Here is a 26,059-nt window from a genome sequence, read left to right as displayed (position 1 = left end):
TTGTCAATTTTTATCTGAGACACTGGTGGGGAAATCTGGAGTGGGTGGTGTTAAGTCCAGGGAGTTTTCTTCCCACTCCTTGAAGGTGAGGGGAGGAGGAGCCATGGTGCCTCAGGCACCAAGGATGGTACAGAAGCCAGTTATGCACGCCTCACTCAAGGTGGTGCAGAAAGGCGGGGGGAGTGGGGACAGAAGAGACAAAGTGCTGCCAGAAGGCAGACAAAGGGCTCCCAGTTTTAGAGCTCATCAGCTCCAACAGGAGCAGGCGCCATGTTTTTCTGCCAACAAGGGGGATAGGCCATCCATGTCGGGCCAGAGAAGACAGGGAATTTCCCCAAAAACAAAGGGAGTTTCCCAGCTGCCTGGGAATATTCCATAAAGTCCCCATCCTGAAGTAGACTAACCACAGATGGCTCCAGTTAGAGCCATTAACCCGGGAAATGAGTGAGGGAGACACCCCCACCACATCTGTTAGAAGGAGGAAGAGAGAGAGTCTGAGTCCCCTTTGCTAGGGATGGCCTGTGTTTCCTCCAGCAACCTAGGTTTACTAGGAGGCCTACTTAGATAATTATCATCCAATATGTCAGGAGAGCGTTTACTAGCTGACCCATTTGGGCAAACAAATTCTGCAAGAGGACCTTAGGTCAGGGTCCTGGTGTAGAGCAATGAAGGCCTAGCTCTGAGCAATGAAGGTACCCTAGGTCCATTTGCCCTATTCCTTACAGAAGAGATCTAACTGATAGATCCCACTGAGGCCACGCAGTGTTACAGGAGATCAGTACTTTCCTAAATTTTGCAAACTGAATTGTTTCCAATGGGTTAAAAAGCACCATGAGGGAGAATCCTTGGGAACCAAAAGAGAAGCCTACTGAGGGCATGCTTCCAGAAAAGTAAAGAATGTCTATTACCAAATCCACCCCCGACTCCCGGGTGGCATCCCACACAGGATATGTCAGAGGTTCCTGTGTGCCAAAAGTGACTGGAGGCATCCCTCAAATAAGACATCACTATTGATCACAATCCTGCCTTCCCGTGAAGGCATTCCTGATGTAAAAGTCCTGCAGGAGGGATGCCAGCATCCCTCCCCTACCCCATCGCATCTTAGGCTGCCTGGTGAATGGACTGAAATACCCATGCCATGCCATCATATGTCCTGAGGATTGTGTACTGCCCTGCCATTTTAACCCATGGAAAATACTAGAAAAGCTTTAGAAGAAGAAATTACCAAATTTTGTAGCTTAAGTAGTTAGTGGAGGGCACTGATGGAAAACAGTAAAGATAGAAATCCATCATGGTCTAAGCGACATTCCAACACATGGAGTTCTTACAGCCAACTTCCCGAGGAAATGGTCCCCAGCTGTGTTGTAATTCCATCGGGTACTGGTTTCGGCCAGCACCAAGTGGCCGTCCCACAGCCAGAAGTGGCTACACCAGGGATGTGGAAGGGATCACATTAGACCAGGAGGAAACCTCACATGGGAGTCTTAAGATTGGCAGCCGTGCTTGTCACTTAGGTAGCTGTCCCGTGCCCAAGACAGACGACTTTGTATGAGGAGAGCAGTAAAAAGAGGGTATCACATTTCTGGGTCTTATTGCCATTCTGGCCAGGGTACCAACTTGCAGCCAAAAGGCAAACTTTCTCCTCCCCATAAAATAGCCATGGGCTAGAGGACTGCAGCCTGACCTATCGACATGAAAGTGTTCCAATAAGACTGTACTCCTTGAAGAGTCCCTGAAAGGAGAGTAAAGGAAAAGGAGAGAAAGTACTCACCAATTTTGCACCGAAGTTCAGAGTCCAGATGTAAAGACTCAAAGCCCCACGTTCGGGTGCCATATGATGTGGTTTTGGAATATGGGCGAGGTTCAGCGAGGTGGAGTCCGGGGCCAACGACCAAGAAAGAATTCTTGAGACATCTTTGGTACAAAATAGTGGCTTCTTTAAAGCACAGGGACAGGATCTGTGGGCAGAAAAAGCTGCTGCACAGGGGTTGTGAGGAGTGGCTGATTATATACCACAGGGTTGGGGGAGGTAAGGAAAAAGGGAGGTTGAGAAAATACTTTCATATGTTAAAAAAGACTCATAGGATACCTGAGGCCTTGCCATTGTCAAGTTAAGGTTGTTTTTCCCTCTAGCAAGCATTAGCATTAAGATGGTTGGGAGCTTCCTGGAGGAATGTCACATTTGTCCCACCCAGGAGTGGGGGGTGGGGGGAGGTCGCAGGGTGTCACTTTATGCTTTGTCTTCAGCCATGATGCTCTCTCATCACAGTGATCATTATGTTGAACACCATTTATTTTATTTAAAGTGTAGAATAATATTCCATTATCTATATTTTTATATAGATGTAGTACAGTTTATTTATCTATTCACCTAAATGAAGGACAGCTCAGGTGCTTCCCAGTTTTGGCAATTACGAATAAAGCCACTGTAAACACTTGGATTTTGGGTGATTATGATGTATCAATGTAGATTCATCAATGATAACAAATGTACCACTCTGATGGAGAGTGTTGATAATGGGGAAGGGTATACATGTGTGGGTGCCAGGGATATATGGGAAATCTCTTTACCTTTCTCTCAATTTTGCTGTGAACCTAAAACTGCTCTAAAAAATTAAGTCTTTAAAAAATTAATTTAGAAAGCGCCTGAATAGATGTTTCTCCAAAGAAATTATTCCACTGGTCCAACGAACATGGAAAGATACTCAATATCATCAGTAATTACAGAAATGCAAATCATAACCACAACAAAAATACCACTTCACACCAACTAGCACGGTTATAATCAAAATGACAGACAGTAACTAGTATTGGTGAGGATTCAGAGAAATTGAAATTGTCCTTCATTGCTAATGGGAAATGTATAGTGGTGTCACCACACCGGAAAACAGTTTGAAAGCTCCTCAAAATGTTCAACATACAGTTACCATTAAAACCCAAAAATTCCACTACTAAGGATACTCAAGAGTAATAAAAATATATGTCAATACACAAAATTATACATGAATGTTCAGAGTAGTGTTATTCATTAAAGCCTAACAGTAGCAAAAACACAAGGTCAATCATCTGATGAATTAATAGTAACATGGTATATTCATACAATGGAATATTATTTGTCAATAGAAAGACAGAAGTGCTGATACATGGCACATCATGGATGTACCTTGATATCTCTATGCTAAGTGAAAGAAGGCAGTCATAAATTAAGATCTATTGTATTACTCCATTTATATCACATTTCTTTAATAGATTCATAGAGACAGAAAACAGACTTGTTTGCCAGTTAATTCTAATATATAGTAGTTTCTTTTATGGTGTTGAAATGTTCTAAAATTAGATAATGGTGATATTTGCACACCTCTGTAACTATACTAGAACCACTGAATTATAGAGCCTAAAAGAATAAAATTTATGGTATATAAATAATACCTTAATAAAGCTGTTGTAAGAAAAATATCATGTTGTTATGCACATCTCTACGTCTCTTTCCATGCACAAGTGTATTTATTTTCTGGTATATGCTTCTTGGTGAAATTTCTTGGCTTGCTCTTGACCATATCACTGCCCAATTTTACTATCTTGTGCACTGAAAAAAAAAAATTATGCTTTGGCTCACATACGGGAGGTAGAGAGCATTATACTGTATTAACTTAGGCCTCATCATAGCTCTAATAGACTGAAAAGATAAAGAAAACACACTGAGTAAAGGAAACATACAGAAAAAACTTAAGTCCAGGATGGATATCGCTAAGAATGCAGTCAAATTTACTGTATGGTGACTAATATAACATAATAAAATAAAAAAATGAAAAAAAAAGAATTCAGTCAAATTGTTAATGAATAAATAAAAGCCTGAAGGAAGAGTGACTAATGTTATGGGAAATAAACATGAAATGATTTCCAAATATACTTATGTACTCAAATTTCATACATCTCAAACATTTTCCCCTAACATGATCTCTTCCTGGTAAAACAACCGAACAGGGCTTCTTTCATTTAATTCTCTTTTGTTTCTATTTCTTGATAGAAATATTAAAGGAAAAACAGCTAATGCAAATGTATTTTTAAATATCTACATACCAAGCACATTTAACTTTTGACTTCTTTCCATTAGAAATAATTAGATGATTAATTGATAATGCAGTGCAAAATGTAAACATAATAGTAACACTTATCTAATGCTTACTATGCACATGCATAATTTTGAGCACTTTCCATAATTAACTGATTTAAAACTTGGGCAGTATAATTAGCAGATACTGAAAATGTAACAGGAAAGTACTGAATATCTAGCCCATACTATATGAATATAGAAATCCTGACTTTTAAGTTCACACTCTTTATTTAGTAAGCTTCCTCTGAAATTACAAAACATCAGTATATAATTTAATGCAAATTGTATCTATGCCTGAAACAAAATTGAACATACAGTCAAAGTTGAGGTCTCCATAACACAATTGTTTGGTCACCTTTAAAATCAATTTTTGTGGGTCAAACATATGCTGTTTTCTAACTACCGAATTGGTAAAATAGAAAAATCATATATTTATGTGAGTAAGCACTTCAAACCTATATGCTCTGAGTTTGCCTTTTGCTTCTCTGAGTTGAACATTACTTTAAAGTTCTGTATCAGTCAGGTTCTGTAAAACATAAGTGGATTCCCTTCTACTAATATCTCCCACTAATCTCAACAATCCAACCATGTCTGATTATCATTTTCCTGGTTTCCTGGCTAGAATTCATAACTTTCTGTATATACTGACATCTTTAGACCCAAATATAAACAGCCCTTATTCCAGAATATGGGAATATAACTGGATTCTGCTCCCAATGAAATTATGTGTATCCTAATTTTTCTTCTCAAAGATCATGATATATTTTCTGGGCTGCATATTCTAACTTTGTTGAGGGGTTATGACTTCTTTACAGTCAGGACACTAACAGTATCTGTATCCCCCTTTTCCACATGACTCTCCATTGTAGTAGAAGTATACTAATGTAGCTATTTTGAGTAGCAACTCCAGATTACACTGAAGGAAATATCAATGAATAATGCTTCATGAATTGATTATATCCTTTGAACTCAACATTTGTGGTCTTTGCCAATGGAAAAAATATAGACATAAATATTTATTGTATTATACAATATTTTATGGCTTACACCAAAAATGAGACTAAGTGGTTATAAATCAAGTCCGTTTACATGCTGCTGGTCTTAACTGGCAAATAATATGTTATTCTAAAACTATTTTTCCAACTTTGGAATGTAGATGACATTTGTTACATGTATCAAATAGAACAAGCTAATAATTGGTTAAACAACTTTGCAACTCCAGAATTAAGAATTGGAGAAACCATAATGATTTCCTTTATCCAATAGCAACATGTTTGTACCTGTGAGAAACTGCCTAATGTTTTTTTAATAATGGAAAATATTACAATTGTTTAGAATTGTGCTTATCTTTACTTGACTGGGTTATCTCTATGTTAAATAAGCTCAAGATAGTATCATACCTGGTTAGGAATGGCCAAAATGATTTTACAAAATTTATTTCCCTGAAAACTCTAATGCGAGGAAAATATATTTTAAATATCCAAAAATAGTATACCCCACTATTTCTTTTTCACTTGAATCTGTTTTGTTGGGATTAGAATAAGATCTGATAGACCAATATGAGAGCTTTAGCTCTGCTAAGCCATTATAGTAGTAATAGTGGTCGTAACATTACATTTATTGATTTTTTAAATTCAATCTAAAATATTTAGTAAACATCTTGTGCCTTTTTAATCTCATTTCCTACCCTAGAAACAACTGAAGTTAACAGTTTATAAGTACTCTTCTTGACTTTTTCCTATGCTATACAGATACATTTATTTATATAAAATAGACAATATTTTTGAAATATTATTTGATTTCTAGTAATGCAACAAAAAAATGTATTCTGTGTGAAAGTTTGGATCAGCCTTGCAGTTTCCATATTCCTTGCACCTAATGAAGAAATAAAGACAAATTATTTGAAAATACAATTTGAGACACTATGGTCTAGCTTCATCCCATATTTCATAAAGCGAAATGTGTCTTGTTTACATGAGTCAAAATATAGGAGATAGAAATTAGAATTAGAATAGCATTTTTCCAATTAAACTGTCATATTTACTGGTATTGAAGTAACCTATAATGAAATCTGAGGAGTTTTCACTTACTAACTTGCTATCTTGTGCAAGGTAGAAACACAGAATTCACATTGAGTAAGAAAATATTCTGTTCAATTCTAGAGTCATAATACATGTAAAAAATACTATTTTGGGGGTGCCTGGGTGGCTCTGGGGCGCCTGGGTGGCTTAGTTGTTAAGCGTCTGCCTTCAGCTCAGGGAGTGATCCCTGCTTTCTGGGATCGAGCCCCACATCAGGCTCCTCCACTGGGAAGCCTGCTTCTTCCTCTCCCACTCCCCCTGATTGTGTTCCCTCTCTCGCTGGCTGTTTTTCTCTCTCTGTCAAATAAATAAATCAAATCTTTTTATTTTGGAAAAGCATAATGTGGACCAAACTGTGGTCACATATATTTTTGGGATTAAGGTCTAGCAGCCAGGACAATACCATAATTCAAAGATATTTAAGGAGAAAAGAAAAGAAATCTAAGCCAGTAAAAATCTCTTAAACCTAACAAGAATAAAAAAATCTTATTAACAAATCACCTTGACCAACAGCATGTATTTGGTCTATTCCATGGTGTAGAATTTTATTATTTTATTGTATCTTGTTTATTTGACTGTACATACAATCTTACCTTTCAAGTTCCATTTCACAATGAAAATATATTCATCACTTACCAAGTGCTAATGAATATATCAAAACACTTCCTAAAATCAAGCTTTGATGAGTCATTGGATAAATAAGGTGATTTCCTTTTTTTGGTATCATCCTGTGTTAGTGTATAAAAAGCATTTGTTCATGCCCCTTTCTTGAGGGCATTTTTATATCAGCCCGATGATTAGAAGAACAGAGCCAAACCATCAGCTGATACAGGAACTTTCTTTGTAATGAAATGCAGATATTCACATTACTTAGTTCTTTTATTTAACAAGATTGTGAATAATCAAGAATGACTTTTAAAAAAATGCCTTTCTTACACCACACACAAAAATAAATTCAAAATGGATTAAAGATCTGAATGTGAGACATGAAACCACAAAACTCCTAGAACAAAACATAAGTAGTAATATCTTTGACATTAGCTATGAAACTTTTTTCTGGATATGTCCCCTCATGCAAGGGAAACAAAAGCAAAAATAAACTATTGGGACTACACCAAAAACAAAAACGAAAAACAAACAGAAAAAGAAGAATTTTTTACAGTGAAGGAAACCAACAAAATGACAAGGCAACCTACTGAATGGGACAAGATATTTGCAAATGTTATATCCAACAAGAGATTAATATCCTAAATATATAAAGAAGTTATACAACTCAACACCAAAAACAAATAATCTGATTAAATAATGGGCAGAAGACCTGAATAGACATTTTGCAAAAGAAGACAAATAAATGGCCAAAGGATACATGAAAAGGTGTTCAACATTACTAATCTCAGGGAAATGCAAATCAAAACCACAATGAGATATTACTTTACACCTGACAGAATAGCTAGAACTAAAAGGATAAGAACAAGTGTGGGCAAGGATGTGGAGAAAAAGAGCCCTCGTGCACTGTTGATGGGAATGCAAATTGGTGCAGTCACTATGGAAGATAATATGAAAGTTCCTCGAAAAATTAAAAATAGAATTATCATACAATCCAGTAATTCCACTACTGGCATTTACCCAAATAAAACAAAAACCCGAATATAATATTATTCAGTTATAAAAAATGAAAGCTTGAAATATTTGGCTTCTTCAGGAACTCTGCAGATTTCTGCAAGTCTAAATTGATTAGAACCCAGCCACCACTTTAAACATGGAGACCTGGTTTGTGAGTCTGGAAATTGGCTTGCTTATGTGATAATTCTGAAAAATGCTTGTGAAAGATTAAAATATTTGATACTATTCTATACTATACTATTTGATTATATTTAATTACAAATTGTCTAAAAATTATAGAGATGAGGAAACTAACTTCTTGATCATATGTAGGATTATTTTATATAAAAATTTATAATATTTTCATTTTATGCAATGGCATGCATATCCTAAAACAAAATGGAAGGATTCCTGACTATTTATTTATTTACTTATTTGTTCATTTGTTTGTTTTTAAGAGTTTGTTTATTTATTTTAGAGAGAGAGGGAGAGACAGAGCACGAGTGAGTGGGGTGGGGGGGGTAGGAGCAGAGGGAGAAGGACAAGCAGACTCCACACTGAGCGTGGAGCTCAACGCAAGGCTCATCCCATGACCTTGAGATCATGACCTGAAAGCAAGAGTCAGATCCTTCACCAACTAAGCCACCTAGGCACACCAGGATTTGTGACAATTTAGTTTCACTTTCATATATTTCAGTCACATTTTTATTATTAAATTTTTCATTCTTTTTAACTGCTCTTGCACTTCCAGGTGATGAACATGCAGCAGAAATTAATATACCGACTGGTATTTGAGGTGTTACTGGCAAAGAAAACAGTGAATCTTCAAGTTAGAATCAAATAATTTAACTGTTTATTTGTAATGGCAATTGAATGAAGTCATCTGTAAAACAGACTTCTATACAATCAGAGAATAGGCAAACTATCACTTTAATACCTTGAATGGAACCATAAGAATACATAGGAATGGACCAAGAGGTTGGTCCCTTTAGCAAACTAGTCTTACTAGTGACCTCAAGAGAAGTAGATCTAAAATTCCCATACTATGATATATCATTCATTCTTGGTTCATATGAGACACAGGACATTTAAATAGAATGGGAAATAATCATCTGAGGGACTATCAGAAAACCACTGGGTACTCACCTGAGATTATCTAAATGCAAAGAAAATTCCCTTTTGGGGGGTGCTTTTTCCTGATTCCAACGATGAATTTTTAAAATTTTCTAACTCCTAAAATATTGAGAAGACTGATTTTCATAAGATAAAATAAGACACAAACATAAAAAGAAAGTTGAGTTGAATGTCTCTGCTAAGAACTGAATAATAACAAAAAAGAGGGAAGGAAGGGAATCAAGCTATATAAAAGAAATGTTTTATACATCACTGGAATTAAGCTAGTATAAATCTGAAGTTAATTCTAATTAGTTAAGATGTATATATTATACCCTATAACAATCATCAAACAATTCTCAAAAAATATGGTGAAAAACCATGAAATAAAAATTAAAATGCTACATTAAAAAAGTATTTAATGCCAAAGAATGCACTAAAGGAAGAATATAGGATCATGAAAAAATACATGATACTAATGAAAACAAGAAGTAAAATAGAAAACATAAATCTGGCAACACCAATAATAATATCAAATGGTAATGTATTAAATAATCCAATGAAAAGTAGGACATTGTCAGACTTGATAAAAAATATTGTCCAACACTATGATGTCCACAGAAGTTACCCTTTAGATTTTAAGATACAAAGAGGTATGGGAAAAGGGATGTAAAGGATATTTCATGCAAGTAGTAACTGCAAGAATGCTAGATAGGCTTTACTAGTATTACATAAAACAGACACAAAACAAAAAAGTTGCTAGTGTTGAAGAGGGACATTTCAGAGTGATTAAAGGGTTATCAGGAAGATGTATTATAAACATATATGGATCTATTAATACAGCACCATAGTACATGAATCAAAAACTAACAGAAATGAAGAGATAATTCAGTAAGAGTTGGAGACTTCAATATCCCACTTTCAATAATGGTTAGAACAAGTAAAATATGAATAAAAGATTTGAAGAATACTATAAATCAACAGATAATATAGATCTAACAAAGAATAGTTCACACACACACACACACACTATATATATATATATATATATTCTTCTCAAGTCCACACGAAACATTTCCCAGGATAGACCATATACTAGGCCACAAAAAAACAAAAAATCAAAAAACCTCAACAAATTGAAAAGGACAGAAATAATATGAATGTGTTCTCTGATCACAATGGAATGAAATTAGAAATAAACAGGAAAAATAATTTGGAAACTCACATACATGCAGAAATGAAACAACACACTTCTAAGTAACATATGGGTCAAAAAAGAGAACAGAAGGGAAATCAAAAAATACCTGGAAATTAGTAAAAATAAGCCTATAGCATATATAATCTTATGGGATGCAGCTAAAGCAGTACTTAGAGAAAAATATTTATAGCTGTAGATAACTGTGTTAAGAAAGACTGAAATCAATAACCTAAATCTTTAGCATCAGACACTGGAAACAGAAAAGCAAACTAAACTTAAAAGCAAGAATAAAGAAGAAAATGATAAAGATTAAAATAGAAATTAATAAAATAGAGAACTAAAAACAGTAGAGAAAAAAAATTATTAAATAAAACACTGATTCTATAAAGAGACAGAGAGAGCTAAATTACTAGAATCAGAAGTGAAAGAGGAGACACTACTACTGGCATTACAGAAATACGAAAGATTATAAGAGAATAACTTGAACAAGTGTATCTGACAAATTAGATAACTTTAGAAAAATTCAATAAACCAGAAAGCAGAGTAAAGATATTAAATTGAAAAAAAAAAAAAGAAAAAAGCCAGGTTATTGAAGGACCTAATAAAGTGGTAAGTATCTTGATAAACTGATTTTAAAAAGACACAGATAAACATCATTAGTAATAAAAAGTGCATACAAAATAAAATTTTTAAAAGCTTAATAAAAAACAAAATCTTTATCCCAATAAAGTAGAGAGATTTGAAAAAGATACTTTTCTATAAAATATAATTTATATAAGCCCAATAAAATAAGAAAATGCAATGACTAAAAAAAAGAAAATGCAAGGATAACAGGCTACTGGAATAGACTGAGTTCTTTGAAACAGGAATCCATACCTGTGCTTAAAAAGGAGGAAAATAATTCAAAGTATGCTAAAAGGCGATAAAACACTTAGGAGCTTTTAAATATTGGCTAAAGAAGATTAAGTGTAATGGGAAGGAGTCTAATGGAGAGTATGATCACCACTTTACATAATTTTATGAGAACTTGGAGAAAATTAAAAACATATACCCATATTTGTACAATAATAATCATATTCTACTACTATAAAAAGTAGGAAAGTCTGCTATTAAGCAAATCAAATACTTAAATAGCTTTCAACCCAAATTTGTAAGCAGTTTTTATATCACCTCAGAGATTTTAAAATAAATTTAAACTTTTAAATGGAATTTTTAAAAAAGAAGCATTTGAGAAGTCATATGAAAAATGTTTCATAAAATTAAGATAGTGAGTTTGTCTTTTGTCATATTTTCTGTAATTGAACCATGGGGCTCACTTATGTCCTAAGTGGGAGCCCCAGTTGAGATAGAAATTGTGACATTGCAAAATAGTAAATAACTACACAGATCACAAACACGATTATGACCTAACCCTCTAACACTGATCCAATTTGAAGAGGAGGTAATACAAACTCCAACCTACCTTTCATTACAATTGATAGGTATGTTTTTTTTTTTTCTTTTTTGAGGGGTTTAGGGAAGCCTGTACTCAAAAATTGCAGTAATAACCCAAAACCTAAATGACAGATAAAGAGAGAGTAGTATCACCCTGGAAAGCCTGAAAAATGAAACATAAAAGTCCTTTAGTGTGGAGTTGAACATGCTCCTCTAGGATAAGTAACCCCCAAATCTGAGCTCCCACCTGAGGGAAAATCAGAATATTTACTGAGGCAGCAAAACTTGAGAACATGACAAATATTTCAAAATATTAAACCCAGTGTTGTCAAAGAGGTAGGTTAAAGGGATCCATCATAAATTTTTTGTGGGAGTGTAAATAAAACAGACTTTTAAAGGGCCACTGGGTGATGTCCAGGAAAACTGAAGATGCACCTGCCTATGACCCATCAACTATATATAGAAATATATCCCAGAGAATCTCTTGCATAGCTGTTGGGTTGGACATATATTAGGATATTTATTTATTACATTATTTACAAAATAATAATAGCCAACAATCCAGGGGGAGAATAGATTAATTGTGATCTATTTAAATTATCTTATATTTTATAGAATTTTAACTGAAAGACCTGGATTTCCATGAATCAAAATAGTTGAGTCGCAAGAAAAAAGTGATACTGGGTTGGAAAAAAGGGGGGGGGGATGGCAGAGAGATAAATATAAATTATACAAAGTTTTTGAAATACACAAAACAATAACTTATTATTCGGGGATGTGAATGTACATGGCGAGAAGTGCACACACCAAATTCTGCAAAGTGGATCTCTTTGAAGAGAGGGAACAGATGTTGGGATGGAGGGTTTAACTTACTTGTAACATATGATTACTTTAAAAAAATACCTGAGGTAAAGCTTGCAAATGCACATGGCTTGCACATACTTTTACCATTTGTTAGATTTAGGCACATGGTGCACTTTTCTCTAGGTTTAAATATACCATTATTTTTTTTTTAATTTAAAAATGTCTACCAGGTGAATGTCAACTAAAAGAATACAGGTGTGGTTTATTTAAATAAAAACACTCTTCAAGGATTAACATAAAATGTTATGTTAAAAAATACTGATGAAAAGTTAAAATTCAAAAATTAGATATAGCAGTCATTAAATATTTATTCACTTATCAAATTTCAAACACAGACCATAAACTGGGCCACAAAACACATCACAATAGATTGAAAATATTAAAATTTTGCAGTATATGTTCTCTGATGATGGAATCAGTGTAGAATTTAAAAACACACTACTATGTGGAAAATCCAAATATTTGGAAATGAACCAACACAATTCTAAGTAAGGGATGGTCAAAGAAGAAATTCTAAAAATATATTTTAAACTGAATGAAAATGCAAACATAAATCACAATGGAATATAGCTAAAGCAGTACACAGAGAGAGAGATGTAGCTTTAAATACTTAACTTTGAAAAAAGAGAAAAAATCAAGTATTGAAACTTCAACTTTAAAAGGCTAGAAATTAACTTAAAGATAGTTAAACTATCTAAAGATAGTTTCTACAAGTTTGACTTGTAGAAACAAGTCAAATACAAAATTCCATGGTGCTCCTACAATTTTCTGAAAGTTGTGATATAGTTCCTGAACCAATTATAGGCTCATGTAAGTGTTCTATCCCATATAAATCATTTATTCACTTTCTCTGTGGGGATATATTAAAATATTTTCCAAGTATCTAATAGTTAAATATGAAGCAATCAACAAAACTCCCTTCACGAGTAGCCATTAATCTTGTCAAAAATTTAAGTATGTTTCATTTGGCTTTACTTTGTTTGACTTTATGAATTTATGTTAAATATTAGAGATTTCTACTTTCTTTTACTTAATATTCACCAGCCAGCTATTTAATCTTTTAAAATGAATTCCAGAATTCAAAAAGCAATCTCAACTTGTTTGGAGATTCTGTAGTCCATATTTTGAAGATTTTGAGTTCTTTTAAAAAAATTTAAGTCTTTGCTGTCTTTCCTATTTAGCGTGGTCCTTGAAAGTTGCCAAGAAGACTTTCGCAATCTACTTTGGCAATGCCTTAGCTTTAACTTAAACACATAATGTGATATCATATATTTCCCATACTTTATCATAATTGGGTTTCATCTTCCAAAGAACATTACTTCTCTTATTTGTAGTGTCAAATAATTATTTTGAAAGAAAATAATCACATTTTTTTATACTTTTATTAAAGTATGAAAGTGCTTAACATATATTAGGTATTATGTGTGTTGGGGTGCACGTTGTCTGGTGAGAAAGAGAAAGAGACAGAGATTTTCCCTTCTCACTTTAAAGCTTGACTCTTCTACCCTTCTTGTTCCTTTTTCCTTCTTCTTCTTCATCTCCTTCTTACTCCCAGTCCCTCCCCCTTTAAACCTGGCATTCTTCTGTGTTTGAAATGTATTAGTTTAGTCTGTGATCTTGAACAGCATATGTTATTATTCTTCCTTTATTGGCTTACTCACTAGTATTCTCTTTAAAGAATGATAGAAAAGACACTTTCTTAACTGAGTTATATAGTTCTTCAGTCTCTGCTGTGAAGTAGTTTCCTGATATCTAGTCAATTTATGTTTTCTAAAGTTTAAACCTAGTAGCCCTTGCCCTTTAGTTAGAGAAAGTAGAAACTGGAAACTGCTAATTAATTTCTAATATCTTAAGCAATATGAAATGGTTTGTAAATGATGTTTTAAATTATGTGTTACTAAATATTACAATATAGTGATAATTGTTACAATAAAAGTAAGTACTGAGGGCCATGAGGAAAGTAAAAAACAACATTAACCCTGTTCTAGTAAGAACTAGGGTAGGTAATAGGGTGAGGGATAGTGGTTGAATTTACAAAAAAAAGAGGATAGCATTCCAAGAGGAGATGCGTTGCATGCAAAGGACTACTATTAGGAGAAGAAACTAATTCCAAATGGCTGAGACATATAAAATGGGAGAGAAAAGAAAGAAGCCTGCATACTGGTTGGAAACACAGCTTGAAAAATCATTGAGGCCAGATAGCTCTGCAGAACATGCTGAGGAGTTTTATAGTTTAGGTGAGAAACTGTAGAAAGGTCTAAAGGGAATTGACAACACAAAAGATTTTTTTTAAGATTTGTAAATTGAGGGGCGCCTGGGTGGCACAGAGGTTAAGCGTCTGCCTTCGGCTCAGGGCGTGATCCCAGCGTTATGGTATCGAGCCCCACATCAGGCTCCTCTGCTTTGAGCCTGCTTCTTCCTCTCCCACTCCCCCTGCTTGTGTTCCCTCTCTCGCTGGCTGTCTCTATCTCTGTCAAATAAATAAATAAAATCTTTAAAAAAAAAAGATTTGTAAATTGAAGGTTAACAATAACTGTCTCAGTGGGTTTTCCTAACCACAATAATGCCTAAAAATTTGACCCCTGGTTTAATTTTTCTTGTATCACTAACTCAAGAAATTTATAAGAAAGTACATTTATAAGATTAAAAATATTTGAGACTCTAGTCAAAGGCTATGTTCTACAGATCAAGCATGTGTGCTTCTTTGTCAAGATAATTTTATTATGTAGGGAATAAACAAAATGGATAAGATGCATTTGAACAAGAGAACAATAAGATTTAGTCCGCTGCCCCTGAACAGGGGCCAAATGCCCAGTTTATCATGAAAGATGAGGGATCCCCCAAAATGATGGCTTCCCTAAGCTGAAATAGTTTGTGTCTGCCCATACTTGTCATTTTTTAGTACACATGTCCAATTATTGGAGTCACCGGATGACAAAATTTGGAACTGGAAGACGTGAGAACTCTGTTCTACTGTTGCTCTGAAAATGTTGTTGTGGTCTGTCTTGTGTTATTTTTAAAAGCAAAACAAATTTGTTGCTAGAAAAAGCCTAGCATTTCTCAGGAATTTGTTAATCCAAACCTAATTCCACACTGCTGTGGTAGAGCAGAGTAAGCACTGCAAAACCTATTTACTAACACATTCCAGTGATGGAACAGTAGAAGTAGGGAGACTTATATAGAAAGCTGAGCATTCTGCTAATAATTAGGACAAGAGATGTAAATGACACAAAATACAATAGTGGTAGTGAGGATGAAGGGGACAAGATAGGGTTAGAACACAGATTCAGTAAAACTGGAGGATAAATGCCGTATTAAGGATGAACTATGAGGGACAACATGAACTTCTGATTTTCTGTCTTCAACTATTGAGTAAGAGACATAGAATGAAGATGAGGATTAAAGAAGTAGATGATGAATTCTCTCCTATGCCTTTGGAGTTCTACCAAGAAAGGGTGTTGCAATTACTTGCAGTTTGTTGTTTCTTTGAAGAGTTTAGTTGAATGCGAATCAAGCCTCTTTTTATCTTAGTAATATCATAGAAGCATATTTACTGTTGCTTGAGCTCTTGTTTTATTTTCCATCAAAATCCTTCCCTTGAATGGATAAAATGTATTATTTAATACTCTCATAGATTCACTGCATTTTTTTGGCTCACTGTTATTGCTTAATTTTTAATAAACTGCTGGACATCTTCTTAGGTACCCAGCTCAAATAAGTCTTATTAATCTACAAGACTGCTGTGTTACACACCTACAAATAAACTCCTCATCTTTGAATTCTCAATTTGTAATATAAGTAAAAATAGTAAAATTTATTTGAAGATTTTCTTTGTGCCAGACAATATGTTAAGATATGCTAAGATATACATATATAATTTAGGATGATGGCATATATGTGTGTATGTATGTATACACATATTCAATATATCTATATAAACATATGTATTTATGTGCATATGTGTATATATATATGTGTGTGTGCACATATATAAATATATTCCTTATATACTCTTTCTTATGGCACTTAATTCTTCCTACATTCGATCCTGTGTATGTGTGTCTGTGTGTATGTGTGTTTGTTTACATATCTTCACCTATACAGGATTACTAGACTTTCAAGGGATAGTTCTATATCTGACTTAATATTCATACCCTCACAATGCTTTCGTTGTGGCTTTCAATACATTTTTTGGTTGAAAAAATGGCCAAGTAAATGAATAATGAATCCTCTATCAGAGGAATATATGGGGAAAAAAGAACCTTGTATGTGCGCTCAATAGCAGGAACAGGAATTTGTAAAGACAATAACACTCAAATAGTATGGTTTTGGTCCCTTAGAAGCTCTATATACTTTCATACTAGCTACAAAATCACTCTCAGGTAAATTAATCATCATAATCTCTTAATTATCACAAATAAAGTTGAAGATACTTTCTCCATTTAGGCATACATCGTGCTTCTAAACTGGTAAATACTGAAATCTTTCCAAGAAGATAAAATTTCTAGAATGTATGTATGTGTACCCATAGTAAAGAAATACATTCTCCTGAAAAATCTGAAACTTAAAAAAAATGTTAATATAAGCGAGTCAGTTTCCCAGTTCTGAAGAAGTACTTTTTTTTTTTTTAAGATTTTATTTATTTATTTGAAACAGGGAGAGAGAATGAGAAAGCAAGCATGAGTGGTGGGGAGGGGCAGAAGGAGAAGTAGATTCCCTGCTAAGCAGGGAACCTACCAAGGGGCTGGATTCCAGGACCCTGGGATCATTACCTGATTCCAAGGCAGCTGCTTAACCAACTGAGCCACCCAGGTGCCCCCTGAACAAATACTCTTAAACAGAGTATTTTTCAGAAGACAAATTAGCAAGAGTGATTTTGTTGCTTCTGTTGCTTTTTTTTGGGGGGGGGGGTATTTATAAATATATTCTTAGCAACCTAAAAAGCCCACAGTTAAACACAGAGGGAAAGAGTAGGCTAATTATATTTTCTATAACGCTGTCATGTAAAGCCATGATTTTAAACAGAAAATTTCCCATATAAATGCTATCAAGTCAAATGGTATCCAATAGAAATTTCTCTAATGATGAAAATGTTCCATTTTTGAGTTGTCCTATGTAATAGCAGCTAACCCCAACTCATTACTGAGACTTGAGATGCTGAAGAACTGAATTTTTATTTCCTTTTAATTAATTTTAATTTAAATATCCACATGTGGCTAATGGCTATAATATAAGAAAGCAGGGAAGGAATTGATAAATTTTACTCAGTCAGGACTTCATGTACAAACTTACATCCTCTAAGACCCATTATACATAACTTTTGTGAAAATGAATAATCACTTTTAGCTTTAAAAAAAAAGAAATTGCCACAGGGATCCACAAAAGCCTAATTTTGGAAAGAACAAATGAGTATAGATTTACTGCCGTGTTAATTAGTGTTTAAGGGTGTTAAGAAACAACAAACAAACAAAAAGATAATAAGGATATGAAAAGCTACCTGTTGGAACTAGAAAGCATTTTTCTCTGATGGCCCAATTTGACAACATTTCAGTAAGTCTGTCAAAAAGAATAGTTTGCTTAAAGACAAAATTATCCAATTAAAATATACTATATGGAATTTTGTTAATATGTTTATTTTAAAAGAGAGATAATCTTCATTTGTTTGAGGTCTAGTTGATAGGGAAATATATAAATCACATTTATCATCTTTCTTATTTCCAGGTATTTTGTGTGACTTCTTACATTTATTTGGAAGAAGCTAAGGATAACTTACAATCATTTTGTCCTGGCTCTTTTGGTAATTTGGAAAACCTTTCCAAATTAGTCCAAGTATTTTTGAAATACTATGATTTGGACTAAAAATGAGCATTTCTGTTAAAAGATTATATGATATAATACAATTCTTCTTGGTTAGACAATTGGGTAAATTTATTTAGTATAATTTTCAAGAAACTGTAGAGATACACATGTTCTAGTTCTAAGTAACTGATGTCAAAAATGGTTTAAAATGCTCTTATAAAGGCTTATAAAGTAAATTAAAATGCAATCACATTGATTATAATATCATGAATGCAGAAAATACTTTGAAAATAAAGACTGAAGGGCAAAGCACACATAATAAAGGGACATATAGCTAAATTCACTAAAAATCATTAGTTACATTAAGCATAAACTCTTGAACCTAAAAATTAACTCAGTGCCTTTACCAGCCTGTGAAACATGGAATCTAAATGAATTATGCAGATCTTACTTTCCAATAAGATGACTCACATAATACCATCAGAAAAAACAAAGTGTTTTTTTTCTCTAAACTCTGATGAGAATTAATTTGGGGTGTTATATTTTCAATGATAAATGTATAGATGTATTTAATACAGTCATTCATTATCTTGACCCAGTACATTAAAACACAAAACTTAAGTGCATACTTGTCAAAATATTAACTTAAATTTTTGCTTCTGAAACTATTCAGATCACAAGAAAACTTTATGCTTTTAAAAACAGAACTACCCTACAACCCAGCAATTGCACTACTAGGTATTCACCTGGAGAATACAAAAATGATATATATATCATTTTGATATATATATACATATATATATACATATATATACATATATATATATATATAATAGTAGCATTACCAACAATAGCCAGATTATGGAAAGAGCCCAAATGTCTATCAATTGATGGATGGATAAAGAAGAGGTGATAAATATACACAATGGAATATTGCTCAGCTATCAAAAAAGAATGGAAACCTTGCCATTTGCAACAATGTGGATAGAGCTAGAGTGTATTATGCTAAGTTAAATAAGTCAGACAAAGACAAATACCATATTTTTTCACTCATATGTGAAAATTAGGAAACAAAACACATAAACATAGGGAACATAGGGGAAACAAAGGAAGAAAAAAAAAGAGAGAGGAGGAGGCAAACCATAAGAGACTTTTAACTATAGAGAACAAACTGAGGGTTGCTGGAGGGGAGGTGGGTGGGGGGATGGGCTAAATGGATAATGGGTATTCAGGAGGACACTTGTGATGATCACTGGGTGTAATATGTAAGTGATGAATTTAGTGATTCACCTGAAACCAGTATTACATTATATGTTAACTAATTAGAATTTAAATAAAAACTTGAAACAAACAAAAAGGAGGAAAACTTTATGCCTGAGTATGCATTACCTTTATTTGTTTGCGAATCTATAATATAATAAAAACTGCAACAAATAAGTACCATAGGGTAGAAATTAAAAGAATTTCCCCAAAGCAAATATTAAATAAAGTATGTGTGTGCATATTTATATATTCTTTTAACTTATTTTTATCTACTTGTCTGTTTGAAGACATCAGACATGTGCTAAAGCAACCAGGACCTGAAAGGACAGGATCATGAACATAAAGGGAGATGACTTCTAGCCCGATGGCAGCTGCATCTTTCCTGAGACATTTGCCACTTCTGTGTGCTGTAGAAGAAGCCGAGGATCTGAGTTCCCTTAGCTAAGGGCCAATATGACCCAAACAAAACAGACACAAACAAAAATTTGAGAGGTTTTGTGAGACAATATTAGAATCTATGAGAATGAGAATCCTGGTGAGAAAAGCAGGGCATAGAACTCACTCATTTGCTCTGTTTTCCCCTCAAGCCAATAGGCTGCAATCAAAAGCCATACAGGGGAGACTAAGAAATCAAGTAGAACGTTTCTTGAAAGCAGAGCACAAGGGTTGTGACTATTTCAATCCCTTGGATCCAAAGTATACAGCTCAGAACGGACACTGACGACCCTGGGGGACTCAAAGTAATGTGGTTATGACTGCGAGGTAGGCAAAGATAAAACTATAAAATTGTTAAATGAGTTTAAAAAAATCATTAAATGTAAAGAGAAAAAAATGATAAATTCGATTACATTATTTAGAACTACTCTTCACCAAAAAATTTAAACAAAGCCACAAAATTGAAGAATATGTTTTATAATACATGTGTCTGACAAAAACTTAGTCCATATTTAATTAACATAATTCCTTATATCAACTTAAATAAGAGAGAAGCGGAAAAAACAGGAGAAAAGGTGAGCAAAACACTTCAACAACACTTGCTAATAGGATATCTAAATAACCAATAAACATATGAAAAAGCACTCAACATCATTAGTGATCAAAGAAATGCAAACTCAAATTACAGTATTATCACGCATAACCAGCATGACTAAAATGAGAAATACAATGTCAAATGTTAACAAGGATGTGAAAACATTGGCACATACATTGAAAATGAAGGTTTAATTTTTTATATTTTGAAAAATTATCAGCATCTATTAAAGTTTAACAAACACACACTGGTAATTCAGCAGTTCCATTCCTGGCAATATGTAGCAGAAATCCACATTCATGTTCATGAAATACATGTTTACTTTTATAAGCAACTAACAAAATGTTTTCCAAGGTGACTGTACTGTTTTACATTCTCACCAGCAATGTATGAGTGATCTTCTCTGTGCATTTTTAATGACATTTTGTGTTATCACTATTTTTATTTTACCTATTCTGATGTGTATGTACTGATATTTCATTGTAGTTTTGATTTTCATTTCCTTAGTGACTAGTAATGTTTAACATCTTCATGTGCTTATTTTCTCTGTGTGTATCCTGTTTGGTGAAGTGTCTACACATCTTTGCCCATTTCTTAATTGGACTGCTAATTTTTTTAATGTTAAGTTTTGAGTTACTTAAATTTTGTTTTGTTATTACTAGTCCTCTGTCAGATATGTTATTTGCAAATATTTTCTTCTTGTCTGTTATTTGTCTTTCATCATAACAGATTCTTTTGCAGAGCAAACCATAAATTCTAATTTTATGAACTTTCCTTTTATGGGTCATGCTTTTTGTGTCAAATCTAAACAGTCTTTGCCTATACCTAGGTTCTAAAGATTTTGTCATTTTTCTTTTTTCTAGGAGTTTTATAATTTTATGTTTAAGTCCATGATCTATTTTTGTTAATTTCTACAGGCTGTGATTTAGTAAAGCTTCTTTATTTGACTGTTGATGTCCAATTGTTCTAACACCAGTTATTGAAAAGACTATTACTCCTCCATTGAATTGCTTTTACTCATTTGTCAAAACTAAATTGGGCATATTTGTATGGATCTATTTCTGTATTCTCTATCACAACTTCATTTTTAATAGCCAGAAACTAAAATCAATTCAAATTTCCATGAACTTTAGATTGGCCAAATAAGCAGTGGTAGGTAAAGTCATACAGTGGATTATTAGAAAGTTATAAGGATATAAAATTATTACTGCACACACACAAACACGCACAAACAACAGATGCATCTCAAACAACACTGAGCAAAAGAATTCAGGCAAAAAAAAAACAAGGCATAATATGTAAAATGTTCGATATGGTCAAAACTATTTACATTGTTATAATTCAGAATAACAGTTACATTTCTCCTTGGGACGTTACTGGCAAGGGTCATAACAAGCTTCTTAGATGTCAGTAACATTCTATTTTTTGATGTGTGTGATAGCCTAGTGTGTTTATATTGTGAAAATTTTCTTAATTGTACATTTATGATCAGTGCATTTTTCTGTATGCTGGTTCTATTTCAAGAGCTTAATTAAAATATGAGTAAAAATCTCCTAGTCTCTTTCATTCCTTGATGAGTTTGAGTGGGGAGAATATATACTTTTCATGTACATGGAAGACATGCCGGACAAAGAACTAAGGACTAAGAATCCTACTCAACTTGTATATTACTCAATATATTGCAGAGCTTTCTCACTGATAACTTACAAATACAATTTTTTCCCATGTTTCCCAACACTGAGAACAATTTCTTCATATTTTGTGTTGCTTAAATACTGGATATGATACTATGAAAATCAGGAATTAACTTCATACACTCAAATTGTTTGATAATAGCAAGACATTTTTTATTTAGTCAAGTTAAATTTATATTTTAAAGACTTTCGAAGAACTTTTGGCACATAACAAGTCCAATGTATAAAGAGAGCTTACAAATAGAATGAAAAGTAAAAAGGCAAATATGCAAAGCTGAACTTAACTTTTTACTTGATATAAATTTTAAGAGATTTGGTGAAATGAGATTATAATGGGATAACAAAATCCTTTGATGCATCTCCATCTTTCAGTATCTTATAATTTTTACAGCATTGTGAAAACAATGAATCAGAGTAAAATGTCACACAGAGAAGAGAATAATCCCTTATTTTGAAGAAGTTAAGATGGGATCCTTATGGAGAAATTCATGACTCTCCAAAAATTCTCCTTATTGTAATCTCTCTCAACTTTTAGAAAAGATAACCCATAACCTACAGGGTTATGCAGGCTATATTTCCCTCATTTTTAGAATTGTGTTGTACATGTATAACATACCCTGTCTGAAAAAAAATGTGTCAATACATGTTTCTTTCTATGATATAATTTACATGTAAGGTTTTATTAACTGTTAGTACTTGTTTCCACTTCACATTATTATGCAGAACATTGTTAATTTCCTCTGTACTCTTTGTTCTGTCAGCTTTCTCCCTCTCTCTCTCTCTTTCTTTCTTGATAAAAGGTACAAACTTTTCATGGCTAATGGCTATTCTATTATACAAAGACCCTGTCAAAGCTTTTAAATACCCACAGTGATCTTTCATTAATCTCTTGGACAAGGCAATTTCCTACGTTTTCTGTTGGCTATGTTTGTGGATACTGTGGTTCATTAAGTTATAGAAGAAAAAAAATACATTGACAAATAAAAGATACAGGGAGATTATATATATCTATATATATATATATAGATATATAGATACATAACAGGGACGCAGGGAATTAATGGCCAATAGTGTTGAAAGAATACATTTTTAGCTGGGTCTTAAACATCTGATAAACAATTCTAGCTTAAATTAGGAAATAGAAGTGAAATAAACAGTATAGTAAGTAAGTTGGCAACAACACTCTGGATGAATTAAAGAAAGGTATAAAGACTAGATTCTGATATGTCTCTTAGGGCATTTGACCAGGAAAGAAAAAGTAAAGTTTAAGTTAGTGAATTTGCAGCAAATGAGGAAAAGATATGATCTGTATGAATGATTTAAAGAGTATCAGGAACAATTTGCAACTAATATATTATGGGGACAATGGCTAAGATTATGATGTGACTGGAATAATGGCTATGCATTGATGAATTTCTCAACCAAATTAGAGAATTTAGAAAGAAAAGCTGCATTTGAGTATAAAGAATAAGTTTTATATTGGATATTGCATAAATTAAAAAGGCAATATCTATTTATAATTTTTAATCATTGATTATATTTAACTTTGGACAACCTAGTTTTTTTTTTCCCATTCATTATCAATCATAGAGAATAAATTGGACCTTATCTGGCATGCAAGGGTCCTGATGCAGAAGCAAGGGACAGTATCACAGTGTTTGTCAAAATCCAGGTCAAAATCTGTTAGTAGGTCAAAAATCAGCACTTCTAAAAATGTAGTGAATGGAATGGAATAGAATGCAATATAAAAAGAAAGTATTTGAATGTATTCCAAGTAGTAAGGGTAAGTTTGTGTGTGTGTGTGTGTGTGTGTGTGCACACGCATGCACGTGTATAGGATCATTACATAAAAAGAATTTAGCTTTTAGTGTGGATCATTCAAAACATGATAAAAACTACTGCTATAGGGACTTGAAAAACACCCTGTGGAGGCAGATATCCTGGGTTTGAATCCTGGATCCACCAGTGTCAAGTATGTTACGTTGGCACGTTACCTGAAATCTGTAAAATAAGTGAAAAATCAAATAAGATCATAATTCATAACATGTTCACAGAGTTGCTGGGATGGGTGAATGAGTATATGTGGAGGGGTTATAATGGTGCCTAGATCATATTAAGTGCAATGAATCAACTCAGAAGTGTCCTCCCCATACAACAGGCAGTAAAAATCACTTAGTATTCAGCAGTCATTAGAATATCACGTTTTTTACTGTTGATGCCAGAAAAATCCCTACCTTTAATAATGCAGCTGCTAAAAGAGAGTGGGACTCTGGAAGTAAATCTTTAGACAGTCATATTATCCACAGGACTACAGAGAGAAAGGGTTATATAGCGTAACTGGCCAGAGCCCTTGGATTTAAAGGTCTTTCAATTCCTTTCATTTTTCTTAGTCTCCATGGAGGCAGACTTCTAAGCCAACGGGTCAGTCATTTCTATTAAAGTATCTGAAAAATCCTCTTTGGCTCCAGAAAGATTTTATTGGACATCAATTGAAAGTTAAGTGATTTAATATGTGATCAACAGTACCAGTCTTTTATTCATTGATTTTTAGGACTTTGTAATATCTAGTTCAGTAGCCTTTGGAAAAATTATAAACCACAATGATTTCTGTTTATAAAGAAATGGAAACAATTGTGATTCTTTCCAAAATCTATGCTTGTTTATTTAATGCTTAATTTAACAAAACATAAACTTTAATTTTAAGAGGCAGTGACTATTACAGGTGTTACATGTGTTATTTTTACACATTTTTCATAACAATTCCCATTTTTTCCACAATAATGCTGATTAAGTTAAAATGTTTTCACTGCTCTCTTTCTCATGCCCTTTGGACCTTGTAGTTGATGCTTTATCTATTAATGTCTTCTAACCTCTCTTCCTTCCTCAGATATAATTCAAACATCATTGCCTTTCCCCTTGCCATATCACCTGTACCTTTTTCATACCCACTTTTACTAAAGGATCAGTCTCAAACCAAATTAAGCATTCCATTCAAAACACAAAATAAGGGGCACCTGGGTGGCACAGCGGTTGAGTGTCTGCCTTCGGCTCAGGGCGTGATCCCGGCGTTATGGGATCGAGCCCCACATCAGGCTCCTCCGCTATGAGCCTGCTTCTTCCTCTCCCACTCCCCCTACTTGTGTTCCCTCTCTTGCTGGCTGTCTCTATCTCTGTCGAATAAATAAATAAAATCTTTAAAAAAAAAAAAAAACCACAAAATAAATACATCATTGTTTTAAATAAAGCTGGTAAATAAATTACTCTGATTAATACCTTGGGAAGAAGGGTAAGAAAACAGCATCTTAGACATATATTTTTCTAATACTTTTTATGAGCATTACTACCTACAAAGTAAATGTAAATAGTTAAAAGAGAAGAACATTTATTATAAAATTATTACACAGTAACTACACTTATGCTGTTTTCAGACAATTATTTTTCTTTTTTAAGTATGTTTTATATACATATAATTTAAAAACATAAAGATTTAAAAACCCTCCAATATGAATCATGTTCTGAAAACTCAACAATGACATCATGATCATGAATATTAACATATTTCAACAGGTAACTTTCTTTGAAAATAAATTCCTTGAAATTTCAAAAGAATACCTTCAAATGTACAATCCATTAAAATTAACTTTCACATGGTAGACCCTATATGCATTATAAATAGATTATTTAAATGTTATTCCATTGAGGCAATGGGCACATATTGGTGAGCCTAGGGAGTTATCTGTGTACTTTCATTGCAATCAGTTAAGTTCCTTAAACTTTCTATGCTTCAGCTTCCTCAACCATAAAACAAGGATAAAAGAGGAACCACGCCCAATGGATAGCAATGAAGACTAAGAAAGTTGTTATACA

This window comes from Ursus americanus, chromosome 13 (genome assembly GCF_024610735.1).
Source record: "Ursus americanus isolate L20-20 chromosome 13, mUrsAme1.1.p, whole genome shotgun sequence".
NCBI classification, from domain to species: domain Eukaryota; kingdom Metazoa; phylum Chordata; class Mammalia; order Carnivora; family Ursidae; genus Ursus; species Ursus americanus.
This window is presented reverse-complemented; position numbering follows the sequence as displayed.